The sequence below is a fragment of the Tympanuchus pallidicinctus genome, unplaced genomic scaffold, assembly GCF_026119805.1.
Source record: "Tympanuchus pallidicinctus isolate F22 unplaced genomic scaffold, pur_lepc_1.0 scaffold3, whole genome shotgun sequence".
Lineage (NCBI taxonomy): Eukaryota > Metazoa > Chordata > Aves > Galliformes > Phasianidae > Tympanuchus > Tympanuchus pallidicinctus.
Genome location: NW_026294747.1, coordinates 73,624,153 through 73,633,217, shown reverse-complemented (window position 1 = coordinate 73,633,217; position 9,065 = coordinate 73,624,153). Strand labels below are relative to the sequence as shown.

General features: G+C 44.1%; 1 long non-coding RNA gene across 2 annotated transcripts; it reads left to right on the top strand.

Annotated features, from left to right (window-relative positions):
* The first annotated feature begins 254 nt into the window (after window positions 1–254).
* LOC128085857 (uncharacterized) lies at window positions 255–7,435 on the top strand. Of its 2 annotated transcripts, none has more exons than XR_008209132.1 (3): window positions 255–377; window positions 1,763–1,859; window positions 2,548–7,435. It is a non-coding gene; the product is annotated as an uncharacterized LOC128085857 (long non-coding RNA). The 2 variants fall into 2 exon arrangements; XR_008209131.1 differs by having other exon boundaries at window positions 261–432.
* Window positions 7,436–9,065: the final 1,630 nt, after the last annotated feature.

Here is a 9,065-nt window from a genome sequence, read left to right as displayed (position 1 = left end):
ATAAGGGTCCAAGAGAGGCTCCTCCTTCCTACTCTGTAAAACCTAGGGGCTGCACAAAGAGGAGAAACCCTGATCAGCCTCTCTCCTCCAGGGAAAATACCCTATTATGCACCCAGCAATTATCCTCTCTGTTTAGAAGGCCTGTTGGCAGATTAGCTCATGCTGTCCCAAGATGATTCTTACCCCAGGTGTTTCTCACAGCTGTGACTCAGAGCTGTGCTACCCTTCACAAAGGCAGTGCAGAGGAAACAGAGCTGGCATTACCTATGGCTGGATCTAAATCCTTTGACTCATTCCTTACTTCTTGTGTTAATTATTGCCATGATAGTGGCTGCTTTGGTAACATTCTTGACCTGTCACGATGAGCACTCTTGGAGGTAGGCAAAAGGACTTGACAGTGTTGAAAATGAGTGGAGAAATGTATTTTCATGGGTAAGTAAGAGTGGTGGTAATTGTCATTGGGCTTATTGCAGGTATTAAGAGGTTCTTGAGGAGATGGGTGCGGTCTGTGGTGTTTCACACAACGTACAGAAGGAACATACATTAAAAATGGTCAGCACGTTATTTGGTCATGTCTTTGTTTCTCATTTTAAAAGTATAATAGCAAAACAAAAAGATGAAAAGCAATATCTTTCCAGGTATAAAATAGCTTTTGAATAGCTGACTTTGCATTTTGATTTCAGCAAACAAAATTCCACTAATCAATTTAACCACTTTCATTGAAAAAGAAATAATGTTGACAGAAGGTTTTAAATGAATTACCAAACCAGTCATGAGTGATTAAGAATAATCGCACTAGGAAGGAGTCTAAGCTCTGTTTTCAGTCATACTCTTGAATTTGTTAAAATGCATCAAGTTTATCAGGTAGTTTCCTTCTTCACAGGCAGGAAGAGAAGGAACATTGTCCTTGTCTAAATAGACAAAGCTCCACACAGTGAGTTTTATTAATTGATTAGGGGGAAGAAAAAAAAAAAGTACTCAAACCTGTCTGTAACTGCTATCTTAAACAAGAAGACTTAAATTATTTGTTGAAGGGCAGAAGAAATACATGCCTAAGAAAACGCTTTGTCTCTAAGGGAAACGCCATGCCTCTGACAACCTCTGCAAGAATTGTTCCCCATTTGTGCCTTGCATCCAACCAAACATACAGACTGTGCTACCAACCGCTTCAGTGCCACATATCAGCAGCAATCACTGATGTACAATTAAACCATCTAGTCAGAGATAATGCTTTCTAATGGCTGTCTTAACCACAAACACCAGGAAAGAGTGCAGGTTGCCTCCAGAAATCGCAGTTGTTTATTCTGTGTTGTCAGCCATCACTGTGCAGACGTTGCAGTAGATTCTAAACTCATGTGAGATAACAACACCTGAAAGACAACGATGGTGCCTAAGCGAAAGGGAGGGATGTATAAGGCCCAGTCCTCTTAGTAGGTGCTGCTGCCTTCTTTCTGAAATTACCCAGTAGCCTCCCATGAACAGATACAGTTTTACTCTCCTTAGTTAGTGTGGCTCACCGATATTAGCAGCAGTGTACAGTACTGCTCTGCAAGAGAAGTTTCAGAAACAGTACATCAGTGTCTCAGCGACATTCAGACGAGCTGTGACCTCTTTAAGCCTCTATGGTATGAGGGCTTATTATGCACACTCTATAGCTGCAGAACAGAATATTCCCCTCTTCCATTCATTTGTTGTGACTCCATTATGTTCTTCTGAATAGCTTCATACAGTAAAGAGCTCAGTGAAAATGCTTTTCTTTTAGCCACCTCCTGAAGATCTGACCACAGCTGCAGATGCAGGACAGAAGAAACCTAATAAACTTTTATTTCATTATTATGTAATCTGAATGCTGCCTCCAGGTAATAATTATCTCTCTAATATTTTTTTAACTCACATTTTAAGTCTAACTCTATGCCTACTTGTAAGCTTAAAAGAAGACTTTTGAAAAGGGTAACAAATCTTTGATTACACTCATTATAGCTATTACTAGCAATAGGCTGCACAGGAAGATGAGACACCTGAAGACAAGAGGCCTAGCGCTTTTATTACATACCTTTATACTGCTTTAGGAATCTGCACTTGCTTAAATTCATTCAGATGGTACAAACAAGGACTTTGAAATAGATCTTGGCTCCTAGGGTGATGAGGGTTAGCCTCATATTCCTGAGTCTTCACAGTAGCATGTGTGTCCCAGCACCCAAACTAGAAGCACAAAACACAGAAGGCAGAATTCTAACCCAATTAGAGTCATTTGGTCAAGTCTTGTTTGACATGGCACTTTTTTTTTTTGTTTGTTTCAACATGGTTGTCCAGAGTCTTATCATGCTGTAAAACATTTCCCTCCTAGAATCCAGCACAAGAATGTCTCATGTTGGAGATGTCACTGAAAGTGCTGTTTGTAGCCTATTGCATTCATATTGATAACAGCCAAGGATTAAAGGCAAGCTTCACCCTTGCCAAGACCCTATGCATCACCTTAGGACACAGCAAACTGAGTCTCAACCACCAGTATAGCCAGAGAAGACTTTATATTATTTTTTTTCCTAGAAAGCAGAACACCGGAGCTGGTGCTGAAGAGCTGTCCCAGGAGCCGGCCAACCCACTTGGAGCGTATGTGTCCTCGTGTCTCCTCTCAGCTGCTGTCAGCATCTCCAGAGCCCTAAGAGAAAGGTGATGTGGCAAAGAACAGGAAAAATGAGGGCTTCTTTTTCAAAATCCAGTTTGATCTTCAGAGATATCAGCAACAAAATAATAACAGCATCTTCCAATTTGTTTACTAAATTAACATAATATAGATACTGTTGTGCAGTGCCAGCTTTTTGTCCCGAGTTGGTCTTCAATGAATAAGGAGAATTCTCAGAAGTCCAACCAGAGAACTTGTGCTTTGATAATCTAGTCTGCTGTGTTCCCCATCTCTCCTTCCCTCTGTAATCACACCATCGGTCACTACAAAGGATCAAAATTGCCATGTTTAAATACTACTCTCCTTGTGAGAAAGTAACATATGATCAAAGCTTAACAGCATGAAATGCATTTCTTGTTTTTGCAGTAAACCTTCACGTCCCTTGTTGTTGATCCAAGTTCATGGAGGTTTATTTTCAAAGCAAATCTCTTGTTTTCGTTCCACCAGAGAGCTGTTACAAAGCCAACTATTGTTACTGTAGAATATAACTGTATTTTTTTTAGTCTAACTGTTCAAGGCAAATGCCTTTCATCAGGTAAAAAGTCATTGTATATATGCATTATACAGACAAGTCTTGGACACAACAAACAGTTAATGGTTTTTAATTAAATGGAGTGAGACAAAGCACTCAAGGAGTGACCCAAGGATTACTTTTGGAAGAAGTTTCTCTCATGACTAATAGTGCCTACAAATAAGATGGGGTATTACAATAAAATTCTACTGCTGACAAAAATATTAACAGTAAACGATGACAGAGCTTTCATCTGGGACTAGGAGAACATCTGGAATGTATTAAGACTGTAAAATTTCCCTTTAAGTATGGATTGCTAAAGTTAAAACCAGCCACCCAGAAACTATGGCACTCAGAGTAACTCAATATTTTTTTTCATTAAAAATTACTTAAAGAGATTTACATCTTCCCTTGGTTGACACTGTGATGTTCTGCTTGTCCAGACTGTGAGCCATGAAAATATGTATGTGATGAGAAAGAATGAAGAAAAAAGTTCTCAGATCTGTCCTGTGTTCATCTGGGAAAGCAACTCCGGTTCCAGGCATCCTTCTGTAAGGCAATCAGTCAGATGCTCTTTGCAACCATTCTGTGCAGATACCCACTGCTTATTAATACCATGTGTGAAGCTGATGCATCACGTATCTAGAGATGCAATGTAAGCACCAGATACTGACAGAGATAAACAGAAGAGATGTGGGCTGTGCTGGGAGATCATTCTAGAAGACAAGGAAGTTTGCCTTAAACAAAAAGGCAGTGTGCTAAAAGAAGGACGAGATTGTAGCAAGGTTCCTATTTCCCATCCTCCTTCTTCCCTGTTGCCAGTTCTCGTGACATCTCTCACTGCAATCCTGTCTTAATTTAGACTGAGTTCCCGGAGACAGAAATTATCCTGTAACTTGTATATATTGCATGCGGTACAAGAAGTGCTCATCTCAACTGGATACTCAGATGGTGCCTAGGAGGCAGCTACAGCATAAAAATGGGAGCTGAATGTCTTTGTGGCTCAACTCCAGAGGTGCTATTGTTTTTGGCCACAGTGGAAGCTCCCAGAAGGCAAGCCAAGGTCTGTAGAACAAACTAAGGGAGGAGGGCTGGGTGCTGCCCTTCCTGTCCTTGGCAAACTGGACTGAAGCCCTCAAAGCCCCACTAAGCCAGATTCCTTCCACCTCCCAGGAGGCTCCAGGTCATGAAGATTCAGCACTGATGGTCCAGGCTGCCTCTGCTGGGAAAGAGATAGAGAGAGGACTCAAGGAATCACCCACCTCTCCTAAGAGAAGAGTGCAAATCATCTTCAGAAGTGTCCATTCTTTCTGCATTTGCACTAATAGTAATAGGAATACTTGAGAAGGACTAGTTACTAATCACTTCCAACAACTAGCGTTAAGCAAGATACAGCCCTTCACTGTGTTGAGAAATCAGCCCTGCCAAAGAGCTTTCCACCCCTACCCATCCCACCCTGAGAAGCTTCCTGGCAGTTCCTGGAGGACACTCAGAGCTATGCATGCAGCAGACAGCCCCCTGCTGCTGTTGGCACAGCAGTGGTGGGTCCTGGTCCCCCTCAGCGCTGTGCATCCTGTGGTGTAAGACATGCACAAATGCAGAACAGAAAGACGGGCCAGAATAGTGAGCCAGCTCGCTAGGTGGCCTTGGTAAGTGTCTGATGCCTCAGCTGAGTATTTATGTATTTATTTCTACTTACGCATGTTTTGCTTAGAATAGGGCAGGGGACTTGGACATCTCTGCCATCGGTCACAAAGCTGCAACGTTTAGGAAGAAGAGATAAATCTTCTCTCTCTCTCTCTTCCTACCATCCTTCAGCTCTTTCCTCTAACCAGGCATTTGTGTGGCTGAAAAACTAAAAGTAGCTGCAGACATAGGATCAACTTTTTCAGAAGTTCTGCAAGGAGCAGGCATATATCCAGTGAGATCCTCACAGACCTGCAGCATGCAGCATCCGAACTCTGATGAGATAGTGGATACTTCTGTGGCGTTTAAGAGGGAATTTCAAAATGCCAGCCTGTAGTGTTGAGAAGACAACGTAATGTGGACACTTGAAGATCTGAACTTCTTGACCTGCCCCACAACTCATCTTCCCAAGGAGCTGTTGAACATTAACAAAAAAATAATATAGAACGAAGAGAAAATCTGATTCTGGAAAAATCCTGCAAGGCCAATGCAGACATATTCTGTGCTGAGCACCGATACTCATCCATTTTTGGGCATGGTAGTAATAGGGTGGCATGCGTTATGCAGGAGGCAAAGTAGGGGCTGGAATAAGCTGCTTATGTCCTCAAATTTTTCCTCCTATCAGTAAGACATTGCTCCTAAAGGCAATGAAGGAAACCTGCCAATTACAACAGCTAAAACCAACACCCTGAAAAGCATAATATTTAGAGAACGATCTGTGTGGTGGAGCCAGCTAGTGCCAGCTGCCAAGTCTGCAGCCGCAAGAGGCTGGAGCAGCGGGAGGTCTCCAGGAGAGCAGGCCTTGGTGGCTCAGCCCAGGGCAGCCCTCTGCTATGAGCTGGGCACCGAGCAGAACAGCTGCGCACCCAGGGGCCCAGACTGGCAGCCCCGCATTTCATGGAGCTTAGCAAGACCCTGTCACTGGACAGGCCTTCTCGCAGGGTGGCAGCTCCTTCTGGTGTTACAGCAGTGACACAGTTTGCTGTACCTCAGCAAAACAGGACTTGCTTGTTTCTTTCCCAATCCAGAGAGCCATAAAACAGCTTTAACTAACCCCACAGCAAGTAATTCCTAAGAGGTCTCCTGAATTTCTCTGTATGGCCCATTCTCCCCATTTGCTCCTGGCAGCCATTGCAATTGCCACAGGCCCCTCTTCTTGCAGCTGTTCTGCACGCTGCCTGCTGTCCGTTGCCGGCATTTTCCTCTCCATGCCAGGACAGCGCTGCGGCTCACTGTAACAATATTTCCTCATAAGGCTTTGCTTAAAAAGTACGGAGCTTCTATTTGTTGGTGCTGGGTGGTGGCATGTGAGGCTGTACAAAAGAAAACAAATGTTTGAGATGCTTCTGAAGGTGCTGTCATGAGACAAAGCAGGGCACTTGGGCCTGACATTAATACATTTCCTTGTGCTTGGATAGAGCAGAGCCTGTTCAGTCTCTGCAACAATCCTCCCCTGGGAAGTTTCCATAGCCTCTCCTCCTGCTCTGCTGGCCTCCAGGGCTGTGCTCCTTGAGGAGAGAGCTGGCAGCTCGCCCACACCTTGCCAAGAGGCTGACTGGCCACTGGCACCTTGCAAAAGCAATTCCTTCAGCCCTGTTTGTCATGCAGGTGAGACAGCTGGGAATGCCCAAACTGCCAAGAGGACCAGGAAGCAGAGGAAGGGGTGAGGAATCAGCCCCTGCATCTAATTCAGCTTGCTTTCTCCTTATCCAGCCTGGTTTGGAAGCAGAACTTAAAATCTGTTTGTTTAGGAGGTTTGTTATAGTTTTGGAAGCTTACACTAGAGTTACACAGAGCAGCAGGGCAGAGGGTAAAACAATATTTTATTCTGAAGTTAAAGCACTTTCACAAGGGTAAAATAAGTAGGTTGTGCTGGCTGGGGCTCATTCAAGTGCAGTGTCCTGTGCTGCAGGAGCTGAGACCTTCCTTATTCTGCTCTGAATGTGGGCACACTGCACCCATGGGTGATAAAATCCCTGGGGCTCTTCTCACTCTGCTTATCATTTGGGATCCCTTGTGATTGCTTCTGGAAAGAAAGGGATTAATTTAATGGCCAGCCAAATTTGGGCATAGTGTCTGTATTAAGCTCCTCAGAATACAAAACTTTCTTTCTTGACCTAAGAAATTTACTACTATCCATCAGCGATCCCTGGAAAGATTATGCCTTCTGGTACCTTCACGTGCCTGATCAGCTGATTAAATGTGGTGAAATACTGGCATCTGTGGGTATGACACTGGTAACAGAGCAGTACCCAGGTATTTAGACAGAGACATCTTTCAAAGTTGGAAATGTTTGCTAGTTTTGTGACCAACTGTGCTCTTCTTCTTGGAAATAAGAAAAAAACCCCGGAGTTTTAGTTGTGGTGTTGAAATTTCTTGTTCAACTTTCTTGTTTTTCCCTTTTGAGACTTCCATACTAATTCCCCATGGAAATAAGATGTGCAAAGGAAACTTATTTGGAGGAAATTCATAGGCAAGTGAGGTCCCAGGAGGTGCAAAGACTTGCCCTAAGCCCTGCAGGAAGTTAGCTGCACACTGAAGAACCACAGGGCCTTTAAAATCCCACTCCTTTGTCTTAGCTGCAGTATTCTTGCAAATATTTGGGAGTCACATTTCAAAGTTCAAGCTGGGTTAATCACAAAGAATGCAGCTCTTCCTGCTCCGCTTGAGGAGTGTAAGGTAACAGCGCCTATGGTGCCCTCCATATATCCCATGCATCTGCACGGGTTTCGAGTAACATCTGATCTCTAAACTCCACATCACACACAGAGATTAATGTTTACCTGTCCGCTATCCTGGCTCCCAGTGAATTCCACTTTATCGTCTTAGCCCTGGCTCACTGGATGTGTATTAATCTTGCCTTTGTGTACACACAGCAGCCTTATTCTGATTATATACTTCCCTAATTCTATTAAACAGTGTTATTATCACAGCACACTGAGGACTTGGCTCCATGCTGATGTGGGCTGCTGTTAGCAGTCTACAGGCTCTGTATGATAATTAGGAGAGATGGATCTAGCCCCCTGTGTAGGAAATGATTTGGTAACGAGACCCTGTCATGTTCTGAAAGGAAGGAGAGAATGCCCCATCCCTGGAGGTGCTCAAAGTATTTCACCACATTTAATCAGCTGATCAGCCACCTGAAGGTACCAGAAGGCATCATCTTTCCAGGGATTGCTGATGGATTGTTACAAATTTCTTAGGTCAAGAAAGAAAGTTTTGTATTCAGAGGACTTTAATACAGACACCATGCCTTGTGCAGCCTGATCTGGTGGATGACAGCCCTGCCCACCACAGGGGGTTGGAGCTCAGTGATCATTAGGGCCCTTCTGAGAGTTTCAGGGCCCTTCATAGAGTCCCTTTCTATTATTCTGTGATTCTGTGATCCTGTGAATGGGCTCAGGAGGCTGCAGACAGTGAGGGCAGGGCATGTCAGAGGGGTTTTGTCTGTGCTGCAGGGCTACCACTTGGCTCCAAGTAGAATGACACTTTTGGGAAAGCCACTCCAAGGTTGATTCCCCACCGCATGGGATGCTGCTGGTGGAGCAGGGATGCTTCAGGCAGCAGGAGCTATCTCCAGATTTACATCCTCCAAAGGTTTGTTTTTCTGGGAGGTGACCAGCCCGCAAGGAGAAATAAGAACCTTTTATAAAAAGTGGGGGGATTCGCATAGCAGCTGTAAAAACGAGAACCTCCAGCAACACAACAAACAGAAAATTAGATTTCCCCTCATTGTGTTGAGGAAGCCAAGCTTCCAGCCAGCTGTGGAGGAAATAAGGAGTTTGTATTATTTGCAATGTCAGTGAGGACTCATGCACAAATTTCCTGTCTGGCTCCCTCTGCAGATTAGCAAAACTCCGGCAAAGCATATACTTTCATTACTTTTCATTTTCCTGTTTCTGTGGGAAGAAGAGACTCCCTGAGCAGAGTGGTTGCAGAAGCAGTGGCTGAGAGGATGTGTCATAGGACACTGAGCATGCAGGAGACAAAGATGCAAAGCCCCTGTGGTGCTGGGACAGCTCTGACATCTGCAGTTCCAGACCCAACTGAGGCCACATTTTGCAGGTCTGTGTTAATTGCTTTGGTCAGATAAGAATGTAATTGACTCACAGACCCACAGTTTTTCCCTGTATGTGTGTTGCCATGCAGAAAACGATCTCCTTTCAATGTTTGTTTTAAACTTCA